The sequence below is a fragment of the Equus przewalskii genome, chromosome 19 (assembly GCF_037783145.1).
Source record: "Equus przewalskii isolate Varuska chromosome 19, EquPr2, whole genome shotgun sequence".
Taxonomy (NCBI): Eukaryota; Metazoa; Chordata; class Mammalia; order Perissodactyla; family Equidae; genus Equus; species Equus przewalskii.
Window position 1 is genome coordinate 53,424,272 of NC_091849.1, and position 12,275 is coordinate 53,436,546.

The 12,275-nt window shown below is 39.4% G+C and overlaps 1 pseudogene; it reads right to left on the minus strand.

Annotated features, from left to right (window-relative positions):
- Positions 1-2,689: 2,689 nt before the first annotated feature.
- Positions 2,690-6,827, minus strand: LOC103547842 (serine/threonine-protein kinase MARK2-like; annotated as a pseudogene).
- Positions 6,828-12,275: the final 5,448 nt, after the last annotated feature.

Sequence of the window (12,275 nt, forward strand, 5' to 3'; positions counted from 1 at the left end):
AGTAATATCTAAAATAATGTTTATAACTTGTAGTAATTTAATTGCACACTTTGTCTTTTTTTTTTTCCTAAGGAAGATTAGCCCTGAGCTAACATCTGCTGCCAATCCTCCTCTTTTTGCTGAGGAACACTGGCCCTGAGCTAACATCCGTGCCCATCTTCCTCCACTTTATATGTGGGATGCCTGCCAGCATGGCTTGCCAAGTGGTGCCATGTCTGCTACCCAGGATCCAAACTGGCGAACCCCAGGCCACCAAAGTGGAACGTTTGCACTTAACCGCTGTACCACAGGGCCAGCCCCTGCACACTTTGTCTTAAATGGGGGTTGTATGGTATCAAATAGAGAATGATAAGACTATATATAAGCTATTTTATATTTTGATGCATATATGTGTGATACTTTATGATGTGTGTGTGTGTGAGAGAGAATATATGAATAGCAAGCTATAGGTATTACAGTGGACAAAGAAAATGTGTTTAGTGTTATATCCAAACTAAATAAAATAATGACCTATATTTAAAATATGCAGATTTATTGTTGTACTTCATGTAAAAATATAGCATGGTTCACATAAAAGAATAATTAGTGGGGCCGGCTCCGTGGCCAAGTGGTTAAGTTCACACGCTCCACTGCGGCGGCCCAGGGTTCGGATCCTGGGCGCGAACATGGCACTGCTGGTCAGGCCACGTTGAGACGGTGTCCCACATCCCACAACTAGAAGGACCTGAAACTGAGATATACAACTGTGTACAGGGGGGTTTGGGGAGATACAGCAGAAAAAAAAAAAAAAAAGATTGGCATCCGTTGTTAGCCCAGGTGCCAATCTTTAAAAAAGAAAAAAAGAATAATTAGTATTATTTGTATATTGATAAACTGAATATTTTAGTAGCTAACTTGATGTTTATTAGATAGAACATAGATTCAGTAGTATATGAACTAAGCTGGAAATGTATTCCTCTGCCTAGCCATGAGTGATCCAGGGCCGGTATGAAGAATCTGCTCCACCAAGTCATCTTGTTGGTCTGCTCTCCCTGGCATATTGCCCTTATCCACATGGTCTAAGAGGACTTGCTACAATGTCCACTTTCCAAGAAGCAGGAGAGAGGAAGGGGACAAGAGAGGACATGTTCTCTCCCTCTGTGAGCACAACCTATAAATAGCCACATCACTGCTGACCACATCGCATGGGGCAGAACTTAGTCACATGACCACATCAAGATGCAAGAATGGCCGTGGAATACAGTCAACAATAAGATAGACTGCATTTATTAAGCACCGACTTAGTTACTGTACTAAGCCCTTGATGTCGAGTTTTTATTTTTATTTAATCTTCACAACTAACATTAGGCCTATATGTATTACAATTGACTTGTCTGAAGTCACAAAGTTGAAAAACTAGGACCAGAACTCAAGTTTCCCAATTCCTAGTTCTTTTCTCTTTTCACTCTATCATGCCTTAGTGATAATATGACGACTTTTGAGCCTAGGGCAGAAGGGGCATAGGCTTGTAATATGATGTAGTCTTAAGTACCAGGAAAGTCAAAATGAAATCATGTCTTTTCCAACAAGTGCTTTAAGCAGAACACCCTTTTCGATGTCTTTAGACTCTTCCATTGAGAAGAATTAAAACGGGAGGTCCCTCGATGGAAGGCCAGCTATAAATGATGCTTAGTCTGAATACTTTTGCAACTAAACTCCACACATGAAAATGAGCATCTTTAAATTTCATGATCAGCTATAGACTTGATGATGCCACTGCAATTGTGCCTTTTCCATCTCTGTCTGGAACTTCCCATCCAGCACAACTCCCTGTAGCACCACAGGTACTTTAGCAAGCTCCCTGCTGAGAACATTTACCCCCAAGATTTCCCTCCTCAGTGCAAAATAAGGTTCCACTTCAGCAGCTCTATTTTGGCTGCTGGTTAGTGAAACATTTAACAACAACAACAAAAAACACCTCATTAGCAAGTATATTGTAATATAGAAAGAACTATGGTACAGAAAGACATGACATTTATGGGAAGCATGGTGTAGTTCAGGAGTTGAAGTGGGACAGAGATGACAGTTTATAAAAATGATAATGGATTTTAAATATCTAAAAGTAAAAAATCAACTTGAGCAACAGCAATTTGCTAACCTTCTATCTTTCATGAGAACAGAAAATTTAGCCAAGTATCAGGGGTCAAGAATTCACCCAGAAAAACTTGGTAGGAGAGAAACAGAAATTCCTGGCTCCGAGTAGGAAAGCTGATGCTAGAAACACATTCAAAAGCAAACCGTCCTGGTAACAGAGCCCTATCATCTTGGATGCCTTCACATATAGAAACGATTCCATATTTCCAAGTGCCTCCATTCTCCACTTTTAAAAAGAGAAGAGAGAAAGGAATGGCAAACTGCTACGCAAGCTGGGACAAATTCTTTTCCCATGAAGGAACTGCTGCCATATGACATCTCTGTGCACTTTGGTGGCCCTTAGTTCTCATGGCAAAAGGGAACACAACTAGAAGCAAAGATAAAATTTCTGCTGCGGCTACTCGTCACTCCATTTCACGGGAGCAATTCCCTCTTTGACAGCACTTCACCCTCAAGTACCAACTATCAAAAGCGGTACATGGGGTTAAAAATTCATCCCGGGACACAAAGGGCTTGATCTGAGCACAAAAGCCTTCTAGAATGGAATGGAAAATGGAACATTTCACGCCTCTGGCCACTCAGAGTTTATTAGCTTCTTGTGTAACAGGCAGAAATAGACTGAAGAGATTTTGTGGACTCTGACACAAGGTCCAACAGTGTTTATAAGAGAGGAAAAAAAAGTGGCTAACTTTGTCATGAGCAGAACATGCTGGAAAACTTTAGATAACAAATGGCTACTTAAAAATCCTTGCGTATTGTGATTTTACATTTTGAATGAAAATAGACGTTCAGAATTCATCTTCAGAGGACAGAAGTGAGCTGCCTCCCATACTTCCGTGCCAAAGTTTCTTCAGTGGAGAGCAGCGATGTGGGCAGATGGCAAAGTGGTAGAAGGTGAGATGCTGTGATATTGTCAAGATATTTCTTACCCCTGTGCCTTCTTTGTTCTGAGGAAACAGGAGACTCTTTTCTCTGGCAATGACTAGATGAATCATTTTGTCACAAAGAACCATCTCCCCTTCTGGGACAAACACAGAAGGAAAGAGGGAGACAACATGGGGAGAGGGTCCCAGGGTAAACACACCTGTTTAGTCTCTGTGACTTCACTGGGTCAGGGCAGAGTAGCCAGTGGGCAGCTAGGGCCAGCCGGCCCCTCCTCTTGTCCCAGAGGTGGCTCCTAGCAGTCTTACGAAGCTTGTTTTTGGTTATTTTGGAGGCAATGCCTTTGAAGGCCATGGTGATGCTGATACTCACTTAAATTGAACTGGGTTGGGAGATCTCCATGGCAGTTTTCACACCTCTATCTTCTACTGCAGGAGGTCCTGTTGGCCCTGCACACTGTGCATGCACAGCTGTGCACACTTCTGGTTCAGCTCACACTGGCAGCTGTCTGCTTCCAGCACCTGGTCCATCTCCCACGTCATTTCGCTGGGTTCTATGAGCTGGTGATCTTCATATTCCATGTCAAGTGTAGTGAGCACAGCCCGCCTCTGGAAATTCTCTTTTTTATCACCATCTTGGCTGCCCCCCATGTGAGGCTGGAGAGTCTCCAATGGGTATTTGCTTTCAGGTTCCTTCTGGCAAACCTGAAACACAGAATCCTGTGTTTAAACTTGAAGCTGAACTTGTTGAAGCTCCCAGTGGCTCTCAGCCAGCCCTGGCTGTTGCCAGAGGGAGAGGCTGGGGTCACACCAGAGGGCAAATTCCACGGTCACGCACCTGTCCCAGCTGCCAAGCACAGACAGAGTTTTCTTGGAAATAGTCATGTGCAAATTGGCTCCATCTGGGCCCCTATCACTGCTGCTTATGTCGTGGGTGGGAGGGGACGCCACATAGGCACTGCAGGGGCTGCGGCACTTCACAGAGGCCTGGCTGGGCTGCACGGGGCTGACTTGGATTCCTGGTGCAGGCGGCTGGGCGTGGGGGACTGTGGGGGAAACAGAAGCTGTGGAAGCCTCAGACCCTGGCACAGCTAGGCTTCCTTTGCTATTCTGGCCAGAGGTCTGGCCAAGGCTGGCCCTCTCCAAAAGCAGAGATTTACTGCTTTGGTATGTGCTGGTGGAAAGCTGCTGTCCCTGGAGGGGACAGAGGTGGTCTTCTACTCCTCCAGGATGGGTAGGGGGCTAGCAGGCACACTGGCTGTGCTCCTGGCCTTCCACCCAGACTCTTCAGACCCCTTATTTTCTAAGTTACTCCTCTGAGTAGTCTCAGAGTAGGAAGCAGAAGTGAGAACGGTAGGCTGGCTGAAACTCTGCTGCATGGGGTTGGCAGAGACATGGTGCTGTACCTCATGGGATGGGAAGGAGTGAGCTTCAGGGTGATGGTCGTCCTCCAGCTTAGATCTCTTACAGCCCAGGAGCAGAGAAGCAGCCATTACCTCTGTATTTCTGGCTCCTCAAGGAGTCCTGCTTATCTTCCTATGTATAACCCATGGAGACCATCAACCCAGTCTGCCAGGGGAGCTTGTAGTCAAGGAGTAGCTCCATGTAAGACTTTACTTCCTCATTTTCACAGTCCGCATTCATCTATGGATCTTTCATGATTTGCTCTGAAGTGCCTCTTTTGCTGGGATTGAGCAAAAGAAATTTCTAGAGCAGGTTTCTGCACTCCATGGATATGCAGAAAGGAATATGGTATTTTCTGTCCAGTACTGGCTCTTGCAGCTTCTTGAAATTCCATCCATCAAAAAGCAGGGATCCTGGCTGGCCCCGTGGCCAAGTGGTTAGGTTCACGTGCTCCGCTGCAGGCGGCCCAGTGTTTCGTTGGTTCGAATCCTGGGCGCGGACATGGCACTGCTCATCAAACCACGCTGAGGCAGCGTCCCACATGCCACAACTAGAAGGACCCACAACGAAGAATATACAACTATGTACCGGGGGCCTTTGGGGAGAAAAAGGAAAAAAATAAAATCTTTAAAAAAAAAAAAAAAAGGCAGGGATCTCCTGACTGGTGGGTATGTGATGACTCCCATGCAACACATATCTACCAGGGGTACATCCTACTTTTGGCCCTGGAAGAGTTCTGGGGAAGCATAAGGAGGACCACCACAGGAGGTGTACAAGACCTTTGGTGTCGCCAAAGGTGAATTTCTTGCTGAAGACAGTCTGCAATCTTGATGGTCATGTCAGCATCCAAGAGCAGGTTTTCTGCCTTTAAGTCTCTATGAACAATAGACTTCTGGTGACAGTACTGCCCAGTAGACACTATCTGGTGGAATGTGGCTCGGGCCTCTTTTTCTTTCCTACACCATGAGCCAGTAGGTGCTCAAACATCTCTCCTCTACCAGCATACTCCAAGACAAAGTGGAATGCTTCCTCAGTCTCTATCACTTCAAATAATTTCACTGTGTCTGGATGATTCAAAGTCTTCACGATTCTTACTTTGCGGGATAGTTTCTGGAGGCTGCGTTCTCTTGAGTTTTGTCTACGATCTTCACCAGTCAGAACGCACAGGGCCAGTTTCGCCTTGGTGAAATTACCCTTGGTGGGGTTACCCTTAGCAGTGTTCTTAAAGAATCCGGTAGCTGCCAATATGGGTCTTTTCTTCAGTAGCCATGGCTGACTGAGAGACACTGCAGGATTTTGGACTTACCGCTGGGCTGGGAGTCCAGGTGTCCCAAGGCCAGCTTAAAATTTGGAAAAGTTCATGAGAAACTTGACCCACATCACCTCAAAAGAAAATCAACTCCAACGCCCACCTGATGAACCACTCTTTATAATGGAATCAAAACACAACATCAGACCAAAACAGAAAACAAACAAAAAACGTACTAGCACACTAAATTTTAAAAATGAGAAAAATAAGAAAAAGAGAGAAAAGGAGAAAAAGAATAAAGTGAGAGAAAAAATTTAAAGAGTGAAGGAAAAAAACAAAAACACAAAAATAATAATAACAAATGAAAAGACAAGAAACCCACAATGCCAAGGAGGAAACCAGTTAACTGTAATCAAAGTCCCTCAGGTCACTGAAAACCAGCTTCCTGAGCCAGAAGGACTACACACCTAACTAAGTACTTAACTAGGGGCTTGGAAGTCCATAACACTGGCATAACAACGAGCAAGCAATGGACCTATCATGGCTGAGGATAACCCACAGTAGTTTGTCACATTTCAGTCCTCGGAATCCTTTACTCTCTTAAAAAAGAATAACACCGAAGAACTTTTTGTTTATGTGGGTTCTAGCCCATGATATTTACTTTATTGGGAATTAAAACCTGTAGGATGCTTTCATGGCATTTTTATTTCTAGTTGGAAAAGCTGCAATAATTGTTGGCTTTTAAACAGCTCATAATGTCTACACTTAAAATATTCAATTCTTTTTTTCTTTAAACTCTGAGTGCTTGGTCTCAAAATGATGCCAACATTTAGCTGGCATCATGAGGCTATACAAAAAGGTTCTGTTGCATAAGACACGATAAGGTACATTATTAATATCCATAAAACTGAGGGCAAGATGGCTTTCATCATGCTTTCATTTCTTATTTACGGTTTTGCTCAGTTGCTTTGGAGTAGATTTCTCCTTTCCAAGAGCCAAAGAACTTCCTATGTACTTAAGTTTCAACATCTTTAAATACAGAGGTTACAGCTGTGGTTTGAGAAAGCAGGTCTTCTACTCTTTCTTTTCTAAATGAATAATCCATCGTGCTCCATGTCCCTTTTATTCAGCATGTGTAGTGCGGTCCGGGTGCTTGACATGACACCAGTACCTCAGGGGCAGGAGCCAAGATGCTCCTACATGATGTTTTAAGCAACCGCTCATTGAAGTATAATCTAGATTCAGAACATGGACAAATGATCAGTGTACAACCTGGAGGCTGTTCGCGTATTGAACTCCCTCTTTAACTAGCACCCAGATCAAGAATCAGAACATAGGAGCTCCCCAACATCCCCCATCCTTCTTTCTGGTCACTTCCTCCCCAAGCATAGCCACTATTCTGTCTTCTAACGGTACAGATTAGTTTTGCTTGATTTTAACTTTACATAAATAGAATCATACAGTACTACGTCCTTTGTGCCTGCTTCCTTTACTCAATATTTTTGTGAGATTTATTGTTTACTTTGTTATTCTAAATGCTATATAGTAGCCCACTGTGTGACTATAATACTATTTGTTTATCCAATTAACTATTACGGGGCATTGGGTAGTTCTCAGGTTTTGGATGTTTACGAATACTGCTGCTCTAAACATTCTTGTTCAGCTCTTTCAGTGAGCACGTAGGTGCTTGTTTGTCGGATATATACCTATAAATGGAATTTCTGGTTTATAAGGCACGCATATTTTAAATTCTAAATATACTGCAGTTTGTACCGGTTTACACACCCAACACCAGTGTATGAGAGTTCTGTTTCCTCTCTAATACCTAGTATTGTCTGCCTTTTAAATTTAACCTTTCTGTGTGTGTGTAATGGTGTAGCATTATGGTTTTAATTGGGTTTTGGAACTCTTCCTACATATCCTATCCATCGCCCCCATTCATTGCTTTTTATTTTTTAAAAAGCTTTGTAGTACAGAAATTTTTAAACACATGCAAAATTAGAAAGAATAATATAATGACACTCCCTCATGTATCTATCAACCAACATCAATAATGATCAAGACTGTTGTAATCCTTTTTATTTTATCCATAAATACTTTAGTCTGCATCTTTAAATAAGCACTTTATTTTTTGAAACACAGACACCATGCCATCATCAAATTTAACAAATAACAGTATCATATAATACCAATCTATATTCAAACTTCCCAGCAGTCTCAAAGATATTTTGTTACCAAACACATAGCAATAGACATTGGATTGGTGGTTACAGGGGGGAAGCGAGGAAGGAGGAGGGAAAAAGGGGTGATTAGGTTCACATGTACGGCGATGGATATTAATTAGTCTTTGGGTGGTGAACGTGACGTAATCTACACCGAATTCGAAATCTATTATGTTGTACACTTGAAAGTTATATAATGTTATAATCCAATGTTACTTCAATAAAAATAAATACATAAATAAATAAATAAATAAAATGAAAAATAAAAAGTAATCTGAACTATCCTAAGTTACAATAAAAGGACATGGTTAAGAAAAATGCACTGTTTTACTGTTGATGTTCAATAGATATTTACTATAAAAAAAGATATTTTGTTACAGTTGATACGTTTGAATAAAGGTCCAAACAAGGTTTGAAAATCTAATCGATTATTACCTTTTATTCTAGCCTTCAAGCTCTATTTACAGTATCTTTTAGTTTTGTTTCAAAAGCCTGAGGAATCATATGCATTTCAGAGGAACTGTGAATACATGTTCTGTAAAAGCAGAAGCCAAAGTAAAATTATTTCCAAATATGATTTTCCTTTAATACCATGATTATTCAGACTATTTATTGGAATGCAGAGCTATAGATGGTGTGCCAAGATTCTCATATCTTGAAAATCTAAGTAAAAAAGTATTTGTAATCCCCAGAGTGGATAGCTTCAAAGTTCACACAAATGTATTATATTGTGAAAAATATGTCAATAAAAAATAATCAAATATACTCTAATCCTCATATTAAGAATATAATAAAGTTCACATTTTGGAAGCAAGAATATTTCAAGAAATCAACTTGCATACCAATCTATTGAAAGAAATGTATTAAATTCTTATTGTTCAAATCTAGTATCTATAACATGTGCTGCAGCTGTTCAGTGGCTATTAAGACTGAAATGTTCCTTATTATCTTAGACTCCAATGTCCATATAGATTTAAGCAGGATTTTTTAAGGGTATTTTGACATGGGCATAGAATGAGGCAGCAGAATAGAGAAGAAAATATATTGCACTGTCAATTAAGAGATAAAAGTTCTGGCATATTCTCTATTTTTAACTAGAAACTTGATATTAGGTAAGTCAACAATTCTTTGCCTCAGCATCTTCTCTAAAATGAGACAAAAATACTTGTCCTATTTAGTTCCTAGGGTTGTAAGCTTTCTTTGTAAAGTGAGACTTCTCTAAAGATACCAAGAACCTTTTTCTGCCAAACCAACCATCTTTTTGACAGGCTGTTGTCAACAAATATAAGTGTTTTATAACTTACTCCTATCCTTTGCAGAAATTATAGACATACACATTTCATTTTGAATTTAAAATAAAGCCACTGTATCCTGAAGCTCATAAGGTCGAGTTTTCAGTACATGATGAATTTGGTGGCTATAAACATTGAGGGAGCCGTGGGCTTCTACAATGGACTAAGGTCATTCTTTCCAGTCACAGTCACATCCAAGTGTATTTCACCACTCCCTCCACACACGGATTGAAATACAATGTTGTGGCGCTTGCAGCAACTTTAGAGACACCCATCGTCCTCATTTCAAAGTTCAGCCAACTCTTGTGCTCTTTACTAGAGTCCACAAATAGGATGGTACTATACTTGACTTTTAAAAGTGCTTCCATATAAATCTTACCCTCTCCCCCTTTCCTTTCACAATCAATTTTCTCTCTCCTCTGTTCTTCTCAAAATAGCTATATGAAAACAAACAGCTGGCTCTTCTACAGGTCTCTTAGAGGTGGTCCTGAAGGACACTGGAAGGGGATGGCTGTATCGGACTGTTCTAGTATCCCTTTACAATTCAACCTTTCTTTGAAATTCCACTTTGATTATGTTGGGGTATTGATTTTTGTAGGTTTATAACCTGCTATGTAATGTGATACTATATTTGCCTTCATTCAGTTAAAAACCATGAGGAGGTGAGTTTTGCTAGAAGTAGGCACAGAGACTCTGAGAATTTAGCCAGGTGGTGATTTGGGGAAGCTGAACCAGAAGATGGGCTGGAATCGAATGCAGACTCAAGGGAAGGAGGGCATGTGAAAATTCAGCTGCCAAGGCTGGCTAATTTGGTGTGAGGCTGTCACCTGCTTATACAACAAATCTAGGGGTCATTTCAGAAGAAACTCTGAGAGCCCTCTTTGTATTGCTCAGAGTCAGCTGGGTCTCTCTGCTGCTTCCTTTTTATTCCTGACAGTTCACTTCACAAACATGAGCATCAAGGAGTCTTACTGGGTTTGGTATCAGATTTCCCATTTTGATACATATAGGGAAAGTTTTCATGATCTTCATAGAATCTCTTGGTTTCTTCTCTCTTTAATTTAGGATTACAACAGCCTTACGCTCCATGTGCTTCTACAGCTCTTATTAATATAATGTTAGTCATTTAAAGAATATTTTTTCCATTGCTTTTCCATTGTTGTTTTGCGATGTCCATCTTTTACTTGAGATCAACTGTGTTTGCTAAATATTCAATAACATTTTCAAACAGTCTGCAAGCTTTCTGCTGGTTGTTGTTTTTTTCCTAATATCCACTTTTTAAACGTCCTAAAATCATATAGTTATAAAATGAATTCATTTGATCTCTTTTTTACTTTAAATAAACTAAAGAATACAATTTTTTCTTTTAAAAAAGGTATCCTCATACAGAATACATACATTCTTTATAAAGTAAACATGATATAGAAACTAGGCTTTTTTTTTTTGCTTAACAAAAGAGAAATACAGATAAGTGTATGTCATAAACCCTAGAGGTGCTATCACAAAAATGAAATACATAAGTATAGCTAGTAACTCAATAATGGAGATAAAATGGAAAACCAAAATATACGAAGTCCAGCAGAGACAAGAATAAAGACAAGAATAATAAACAATAGATGAAACAAACAGAAAACAAATAGAAAGATGGTAGCTATACACCCAGGCAGATTAATAATTACTTTAAATTTAAATAGTCCAAACCAGGTGTAGGTAAACTATGGCCTAGGGGCCAAATCCAGCCTGCCTCCTGTTGTTGTAAATAAAGTTTTATTGGAACACAGCCATCCTCATTTGTTTATGCCTTGTCTATATATGCTTTCACACCACAATGAGAAAGTTGAGTAGATGCAAGGAGAGACTGTACAGCCTCCAAAAATTAAAATATTTACTATTTAGCTGTTTACATAAAAGTTTGCTGACCTCTGCTCTAAACACTCCAATTGAAAACCGAAACTGCCAGACTGGATAAAAAGCAAAACCCAACCAAATACTTCCTACAAGAAATCTTTACATTTTTGATATAAAGATGCAGATAAGATAAAAGTCAAAAGATGAAAAAAGTATTGTCATGCAAATTCTTTTCAAAAGAATGCTGGGGATCTATATTAATGCCAGACAAAGTATATTTCAGAACAAGAACTATTATCACAGATAAAGAGGAGTATTTATAACAAAAAAGGGATCAATTCCTCAAGAAGACATACATTCCTTAATGTATATGCACCATGTAAGAGAGCTACAAAATACATGAAGCAAAAACTGACAGGACTAAAAAGAAAGACAAATCCACAATTATAGTTGAAGATTTCTACATTCCTCTTTCAGCAATTCAGAGAAAAAGTAAGCCAAAAATCAGTAATAACAGAGAAAACTTGAACAATGCTATTAACCATTGTGGCTTAATTTATAGAACACTTCTTATGATGACAGCAGACTATACATTCTTTTCAAGTGCAAATGGTATGTTTCCAGAATAGACCATATGCTGCTCCATAAACTGTCTCATTAAACTTAAAAGAAATGATAGTTATTCTGATGATGAAATTAAATTAGAAATCAATAAAAGAAAGAAATCTGAAAAATATCCAAATATGTGGGAATTAAATAACACAGTTTTAAATAACCTATCTATGAAAAAAGGAATCACAAGAGGAATCAGAAAATATTTTGAACTTAATGAAAATGAAAAACAGCATATCAAAATTTTAGGAGGCAGCTAAAGCAATGCTAGAGGGAAACTGATAGCTTTAAATGCTTATTAGAAAATAAGAAAGGTCTGAAGTCAAACAGTGTATACCTTAAAAAGCTAGAAAACAAAGAGTAAATTGAATCCAAAGCAAGTCATAGAAGGGAACCATAAAGAGCAGAAATTAATGAAATAGAAAATGGGGAAAAAGTACAGAAAATTTATGTAACTTACATCTGGTTCTTTGAAACTGTAACAAATTTACAGAAAGGCTACTTGAGCTAATAATAACAAGTACATTTAGAATAAAAGGTCAGTATATAAAATATATATAAAGTATATATATAAAAAATCAAGAGTGTTTCTATAAACTATAGTGGCAAGGAACAAATGGAAACAGAAGTTTTA